Genomic DNA, 9,182 nt, shown 5'->3' with positions numbered 1-9,182 from the left:
ATAATGAGGAACGATCATGGCGGGGAGGTGACTATGGTTCCTTAGGTCATATTTGATGGCCCGTAAAAATTTTAGACGATCGGGGTCTAGGGGGCCCGGGACCACTCGGAAGGCGTGGGCTATAACACACGAACATATGGGAATCGTGCGGAATTCTAGTTTTTTGGCCGAAAAATGCAAAAAATGAGGAACGATCATGGCGGGGCGGTGAATATGGTTCCTTAGGTCGTATTTGATGGCCCAGAAAAATTTTAGACGATCGGGGTCTGAGGGTCCCGGCACCATTTGGAAGGCGTGGGCTATAACACACGAAAATATGGGAATCAGGCGGAATTCAAGGTTTTTGGCCGTAAAACGCAAAACAAACGAGGAACGGTCATGGTTGGGTTGTGACTATGGTTCTTTAGGTCATATGTGATGGCCCGGAAAAATTTTAGGCGATCCTAGTCCGGGGGGCACGACCCACTTGGAAGGCGTGGGCTATAGCACACGAAAATATGGGAATCCGGCGGAATTCTAGTTTTTTGGCCGTAAAATACAAAAAATGAGGATCGATCATGGCGGGGCGGTGACTTTAGTTCCTTAGGTCCGGGAGTCCTGGGACCATTTGGAAGGCGTCGGCTATAGCACACGAAAATATGGGAATCGGGCGGAATACTACTTTTTTGGCCGTAAAATGCAAAAAATGAACGATCATGGCGGGGCAGTGACTATGGTTCCTTAGGTCATAATTTATGGCCCGGAAATATTTTAGGCTATCGGGGTCCTGGGACCACTTGGAAGGCGTGGGCTATAGCACACGAAAATATGGGAATCGGGCCGAATTCTAGTTTTTTGGCCAAAAAATGCAAAAAATGAGGAACAATCACGGTGGTGCGGTGACTATGGTTCTTTATGTCATATTTTATGGCAAAAAAATTTTTTAGGCGATCCGAGACAGTGGGCTCGGCCTACTCGGAAGGCGTGGGCTAGCATACCAAAATATGGGAATCGGGCGCAATTCTATTTTTTTGGCCGAAAAATTTAAAAAATGAGGAACACACATGGAGGGGTGGTGACTATGGTTCCTTAGGTCGTATTTGATGGCCTGAAAATATTTTAGGCGATCACAGTCCGGGGGGCCCGGCCCACTTAGAAGACGTGGGCGCACCCTAAAATATGGGAATCGGGCGAAATTCTAGTTTTTGGCCAAAAATTGCAAACAAATGGGGAACGACCTTGGCGGGGCGGTGACTATGGTTCATTAGGTCGAATTTGATGGCCCGAAAAAATTTTAGGCGATCGGGGTCCGGCGGGCCCAAAAATATGAGAATCGGGCGGAATTCTAGTTTTTTGTCCGTAAAATGCAAAAAATGAGGAACGATCATGGCGGGGCGGTGACTTTGGTTCCTTAGGTCGTATTTGTGGCCCGGAAAAATTTTACGCGATCGGGGTCCGGGAGTCCCGGGACCATTTGGAAGGCGTCGGCTATAGCACACGAAAATATGGGAATCGGGCGGAATTCTATTTTTTTTCCGTAAAATGCAAAACATGAGTACAGGTCATGGCAGGGCGGTGACTAAGGTTCCTTAGGTCGTATTTGATGGCCCACAAAAATATTAGGCGATCCTGCTCCGTGGGGCCCTACCCATTTGGAAGACGTGGGCTATAACACATGAAAATATGGGAATCGGGCGGATTTCTAATTTTTTGGCCAAAAAACGCAAAAAATGAGGAATGATCATGGCGGGGAAGTGACTATGGTTCCTTAGGTTGTATTTGATGGCCCGGAAAAATTTTAGGCAATCGGGGTCCGAGGGTCCCGGGAACACTTGGAAGGCGTGGGCTATAGCACACGAAAATATGGGAATCGGGCGGAATACTAGTTTTTTGGCCGTAAAATGCAAAAAATGAGGAACGATCATGGTGGGCCGGTGACTTTGGTTCATAAAGTCGTATTTGGTGGCCTGGAAAATTTTAGACAATCGGGGTACGGGAGTCCCGGGACCACTTGGAAGGCATCGGCTATAGCACACGAAAATATGGGAATCGGGAGAAATTCTAGTTTTTTGGCCGTAAAATGCAAAGCATGAGGACAGGTCATGGCGCGGCGGTGACTAAGGTTCCTTAGGTCGTATTTGAAACCCCACAAAAATATTAGGCGATCTGGCTCCGTGGGGCCCTATCCATTTGGAAGACGTGGGCTATAGCACACGAAAATATGGGAATCGGGCGTAATTCTAGTGTGTTTGCCGTAAAACGCAAAAATGAGGAATAATCATGGCGGGGGTGGGAACTATGGTTTCCTAGGTCGTATATGATGGCCCGAAAAAATTTTAGGCGATCCGAGTTCGGGGGGCCAGGCCCACTCGGAAGGAGTGGGCAATAGCACACGAAAATATGGGAATCGCGCGGAATTCTTGTTTTTTGGCCGTAAAATGCAAAAAATGAGGACAGGTCATGGTGAGGCGGTGACTATGGTTCCTTAGGTCATATTTGAAGGCCCGTAAAAATTTCAGGCGATCGGGGTCCGGGACCACTCGGAAGGCGTGGGCTATAACACACGAAAATATGGGAATCTCGCGAAATTCAAGTTTTTTTGCCGAAAAACGCAAAAAAAGAGGAACGATCATGGTGGGGCGATGACTATGGTTCCTTAGGTCGTATTTGATGGCCAAGAAAAATTTTAGGAGATCGGGGTTCATGGGTCCCGGGAACACTTGGAAGGCATGGGCTATAGGGCACGAAAACATGGGAATCGGGCGAAATTCTAGTCTTTTGTCTGTAAAATGCAATAAATAAGGAACAATCATGGCGGGGCGGTGACTATGGTTCCTTAGGTCGTATTTGATGGCCCGGAAAAATTTTAGGCGATCGGGGTCTGGGGGTCATGGGTCCACTTGGAAGGCGTGGGCTATAGCACACGAAAATATGGGAATCAGGAGGAATTTTAGGTTTTTGGCCATAAAATGCAACAACAACGAGGAACGGTCATGGCAGGGCGGTGACTATGGTTCTTTAGGTCGTATTAAATGGCCCGGAAAATTTTTAGGCTATCCTAGTCCGGGGGCACGACCCACTTGGAATTCATGGGCTATAGCACACGAAAATATGGGAATCAGGCGGAATTCTAGTTTTTTGGCCGTAAAATGTAAAAAATGAGGAACGATCATGGAGGGGCGGTGAATATGGTTCCTTAGGTCGTATTTGATGCCCTGAAAAATTTTTAGGCGATCCGAGTCCGGGGGGCCCGGCCCACTCGGAAGGCGTGGGCTATTGCACACGAAAATATGGGAATCGTGCGGAATTCTAGATTTTTTGCCGAAAAATCCAAAAAATGAGGATCGATCATGGCGGGGCGGTGACTATGGTTCCTTAGGTCATATTTAACGGTCAGGAAAAATTTTAGGAGATCGGTGTACGAGGGTCCCGGGACCACTTGGAAGGCGTGGGCTAATCAGGCGGAATTTTAGGTTTTCGGCCGTAAAACACAAAAAAATGAGGAACGGTCATGGCGGGGCTGAGACTATGGTTCTTTAGGTCGTATTTGATGGCCCGGAAAATTTTTAGGCGATCCGAGTCCGGCGGGACGGCCCACTTAGAAGGCGTGGGCTATAGAACACGAAAATATGGGAATCGGGCGGAATACTAGTTTTTTGGCCGTAAAATGCAAACAATGCGGAATGATCATGGCATGGCTGTGACTATGGTTCCTTAGGTCGTATTTGATGGCCTGGAAAATTTTTAGGCGATTGGGGTCCGGGAGTCCCGGGACCACTTGGAAGGCGTGGATTATAGCACACGAAAAAATGGGAATCGGGCGAAATTTTAGTTTTTTGGTCGTAAAATGCAAAAAATGAGGACAGGTCATGGCATGGTGGTGACTATGGATCCTTAGGTCGTATTTGATGGCACGCAAAAATATTAGGCGATCCGGCTCCGTGGGGCCCTACCCATTGGGAAGGTATGGGCTATAGCACACGAAAATATGGGAATCGGGCGAAATTCTAGGTTTTTGGCCGTAAAAACGCAAAACAAAATGAGGAACGGTCATGGAAGGGCAGTGACTATGGTTCTTTAGGTCGTATTTGATGGCCCGCAAAAATTTTAGGCGATCCTAGTCCGGGGGGAACGACCCACTTGGAAGGCATGGGCTATAGCACACGAAAATATGGGAATCCGGCGAAATTCTAGTTTTTTGGCCGTAAAATGCAAATCATGAGTACAGGTCATGGCGGGGCAGTGACTAAGGTTCCTTATGTCGTATTTGATGGGCCACAAAAATATTAGGAGATCCTGCTCCGTGGGGACCTACCCATTGAGAAGATGTGGGCTATAGCCCACGCCTTCCAAGTGGTCCCGGGACCCCCAGACCCCGATAGCCAAAAAATTTTCCGGACCATCAAATACGATCTAAGGAACCATAGTCACTGCCCCGCCATGATCGTTTCTCATTTTTTGCATTTTACGGCCAAAAACCTAGTGTTCCGCCCGATTCCCAGAGTTTCGTGTGCTATATAGCCCACGCCTTCCAAGTGGTCCCAGGACCCCCGGACCCCGATCGCCTAAAATTTTTCCGGGCCATCAAATAAGACCTAAGGAACCATAGTCACCACCCCGCCATGATCGTTCCTCAGTTTTTGCATTTTACGGCCAAAAAACTAGAATTCCGCCCGATTCCCATATTTTCGTGTGCTAGCTCACGCCTTCAAGTGGTCCTGGAATCCCCATACCCTGATCGCCTAAGATTTTTCCGGACCATCAAATACGACCTAAGGAACCATAGTCACCGCCCCGCCATGACCTTTCCTCATGATTTGCATTTTACGGCCAAAAAACTAGAATTCCGCCCGATTCCCATATTTTCGTGCGCCTTCCAAGTGGTCCCGGGACCCGCGGACCCCAATCGCCTAACATTTTTCCGGGCCATCAAATACGACCTAAGGAACCATAGTCACCGCCCCTCCATGACCGTTTCTTCATTTGTTTTGTGTTTTACGGCCAAAAACCTAGAATTCCGCCCGATTACCATATTTTCGTGTGCTATAGCCCACGCCTTTCAAGTGGTCCCGGGACCCCCAGACCCCGATCGCCTAAAATTTTTTCGGACCATCAAATACGACATAAGGAACCATAGTCACCGCCCCACCATGATCGTTCCTCATTTTTTGCATTTTATGGCCTAAAAACAAGAATTCCGCCCGATTCCCATATTTTCGTGTGCTAGCCCACGCCTTCCAAGTGGTCCCGGGACTCCCGGACCCCGGTCACCTAAAATGTTTCTAGGCCATCAAATACGACCTAAGGAACCATAGTCACCCCCCCCCCCCCATGATCGTTCCTTATATTTTGCTTTTTTCAGCCAAAAAATTAGAATTCTGCCCGGTTCCCAGATTTTTGTGTGTTATAGCCCACGCCTTCCAAGTGGTCCCAGGACCCCCAGACCCCGATCGCCTAAAATTTTCGCGGTCCATCAAATACAACCTAAGGAACCATACTTACCGCCCCGACATGACCGTTTCTTCATTTGTTTTGCGTTTTACAGCCAAAAACCTAGAATTCCGCCCGATTCCCATATTTTCGTGTGCTATAGCCCACGCCTTTCAAGTGGTCCCAGGGCCCCCAGACCCCGATTGCCTAAAATTTTTTCGGACCATCAAATACAACCTAAGGAACAATAATCACCACCCCGCCATGATCGTTCCTCATTTTTTGCATTTTACGGCCAAAAAACTAGAATTTCGCCCGATTCCCATATTTTCTTGTGCTATAGCCCACGCCTTCCAAGTGGACCCGGGACTCCCGGACCCCGATCGCCTAAAATATTTCCAGCCCATCAAATATGACCTAAGGAACCATAGTCACCGCCCCCCATGATCGTTCCTTATGTTTTGCATTTTGCGGCCAAAAAACTAGAATTTTGCGTGATTCTCATATTTTTGTTTCCTATAGCCCACGCCTCCCCAGTGGGTAGGGCCCCCCGGAACTGGATTGCCTAAATTTTTTCCAAGCCATCAAATACGACCTAAGGAACCATAGTCACAACCCCGCCATGAACTTTCCTCATGTTTTGCATTTTACGACCAAAATACTAGAATTTCGTACGATTCCCATATATTCGTGTGCTATAGCCTACACCTTCTGAGTGGGACGGGACCCCCGGACGCGGATCGATTAAAAATTTTTTGGGCCATCAAATGCGACCTTGAGAACCATAGTTACCGCCCTGCCATGACCTTTCCTCGTTGTTTTGTGTTTTACGGCCAAAAAACTAGAATTCCGCCCGATTCCCATATTTTCGTGTGCTATAGCCCACGCCTTCCAAGTGGTCCCAGGACCCCCGGACCCCGATCCCCTATAATTTTTTCGGGCCATCAAATACGACCTAAGGAACCATAGTCACCGCACCACCTTCCTTATTTTTTGCATTTTCCGGCAAAAAAACTAGAATTCCGCCTGATTCCCATATTTTCGTGTGCTATAGCCCACGCCTTCCAAGTGGTCCCGGGACCCCCGGACCCCGATCGCATAAAAAATTTCCGGGTCATCAAATACGACCTATGGAACCATAGTCACCGCCACACCATGATCGTTCCTAATATTTTGCATTTTTCGGCAAAAAAACTAGAATTCCGCCCGATTCCCATATTTTCGTGTGCTATAGCCCACGCCTTCCAAGTGGTCGCGAGACCCCCAGACCCCGATCGCCAAAAAAATTTCCGGGCCATCAAATAAGACGTAAGGAACCATAGTCACCACCCCACCATGATCGTTCCTTGTTCTTTTGCATTTTACGGCCAAAACACTAGAATTCTGCCCGATTCCCATATTTTCGTGTGCTATAGCCCACGCCTTCTGAGTGGGCCCGGGCCCTCTGGACCCAAGTTGCCTAAAATTTTTTCGGGCCATCAAATACGACCTACGGAACCATAGTCACCGCACCGCCTTCCTTATTTTTTGCATTTTTCGGCAAAAAAACTAGAATTCCGCCCGATTCCCATATTTTCGTGTGCTATAGCCCACGCCTTCCAAGTGGTCCCGGGACCCCCGGACCCCGATCGACTAAAAATTTTCCGGGTCATCAAATACGACCTATGGAACCATAGTCACCGCCCCGCCATGATCGTTTCTCATTTTATGCATTTTATGGCCAAAAAACTTGTATTCCACCCGATTCCCATAGTTTCGTGTGCAATTGCCCACGCCTTCCAAATGCTCCCAGGACTCCCGGACCCCGATCGCCTAAAATTTTTTGGGGCCATCAAATAAGACCTAAGGAACCATAGTCGCCGCCCCGCCATGATCGTTCCTCAGTTTTTGCATTTTACGGCCAAAAAACTACAATTCCTCCCGATTCCCATATTTTCGTGTGCTAGCCCACGCCTTCAAGTGGTCCCGGAACCCCCGGACCCCGATCGCCTAAGATATTTCCGGACCATCAAATACAACCTAAGGAACCATAGTCACCGCCCCACCATGACCTTTCCTCATGTTTGCATTTTACGGCCAAAAAACTAGAATTCCGCCCGATTCCTAAATTTTCGTGTGCTATAGCCCATGACTTCCAAGTAGTCCCGGGACCCCTGGACCTCGATCGCCTAAAAAAAATTTCCGGGCCATCAAATACGACCTAAGGAACCATAGTCACCACCCCGCCATGATCGTTCCAAAGTTTTTGCGTTTTTCCAAAAAAAAAACTAGAATTCCGCCTGATTCCCATATTTTCGTGTGCTATAGCACACGCCTTCCAAGTGGTCCCGGGACCCCCAGACCCCAGATCACCTAAAAATTTTCCAGGCCATTAAATACGACCTAAGGAACCATAGTCACCGCCCCGCCATGATCGTTCCTCATTTTTTGCATTTTACGGACCACAAACTAAAATTCTGCCAGATTCCCATATTTTTGTGTGCTATAGCCCACACCTTCCAAGTGGTCCCAGGACTCCCAGACCCCGATCGCCTAAAATTTTCGCGGGCCATCAAATACGACCTAAGGAACCATAGTCACCACCCCGCCATGACTGTTTCTTCATTTTTTTGCGTTTTACGGCCAAAAACCTAGAAATCCGCCCGATTCCCATATTTTCGGGTGCTATAGCCCACGCCTTTCAAGTGGTCCCGGGACCTCCCAGACCCCGATCGCATAAAATTTTTTCGGACCATCAAATACGACCTAAGGAACCATAGTCACCGCCCCTCCATGACCTTTCATCATGTTTTGCATTTTACGGCCAAAAAACTAGAATTCCGCCCAATTCCCATATTTTCATGTGCTATAGCCCACGCCTTCCAAGTGGTCGCGGGACCCCCGGACCCCGATCGCCTAAAATTTTTCTGGGCCATCAAATACGACCTAAGGAACCATAGTCACCGCCCCACCATGATTGTTCCTCATTTTTTGCATTTTACAGACCAAAAACTAAAATTCTGCCCGATTCCCATATTTTTGTGTGCTATAGCCCACGCCTTCCAAGTGGTCCCAGGACTCCCAGACCCCGATCGCCTAATATTTTTGCGGGCCATCAAATACGACCTAAGGAACCATAGTCACCGCCCCGCCATGACCGTTTCTTCATTTTTTTGTGTTTTACGACCAAAAACCTAGAATTCCGCCCGATTCCCGTATTTTCGTGTGTTATAGCCCACGCCTTTCAAGTGGTCCCGGGACCCCCCAGACCCCGATTGCCTAAAATTTTTTCGGACCATCAAATACGACCTAAGGAACCATAGTCACCGCCCCGCCATGACATTTCATCATGTTTTGCATTTTACGACCAAAAAACTAGAATTCCGCCCGATTCCCATATTTTCGTGCGCTATAGCCCACGCCTTCCAAGTGGTCCCGGGACCCCCGGACCCCGATCGCCTAAAATTTTTCCGGGCCATCAAATACGACCTAAGGAACCATAGTCACCACCCCACCATGATCGTTCCTAAGTTTTTGCGTTTTTCGGCAAAAAAACTAGAATTCCGCCCGATTCCCATATTTTCGTGTGCACCCATGCCTTCCAAATGGTCCCGGGACCCCCAGACCCCAATCTCCAAAAAAATATCCGGACAATCAAATACGACCTTGAGAACCATAGTTACCGCCCCGCCATGATCGTTACTCAGGTTTTGCATTTTACGGCCATAAAACTAGTATTCCGCCAGATTCCCATATTTTCGTGTGCTATAGCCCACGCCTTCCAAGTGGTCCCG

The sequence above is a fragment of the Nicotiana tabacum genome, chromosome 19 (genome assembly GCF_000715075.1).
Source record: "Nicotiana tabacum cultivar K326 chromosome 19, ASM71507v2, whole genome shotgun sequence".
Taxonomy (NCBI): Eukaryota; Viridiplantae; Streptophyta; class Magnoliopsida; order Solanales; family Solanaceae; genus Nicotiana; species Nicotiana tabacum.
Note: the sequence above shows the minus strand (reverse complement) of the source record.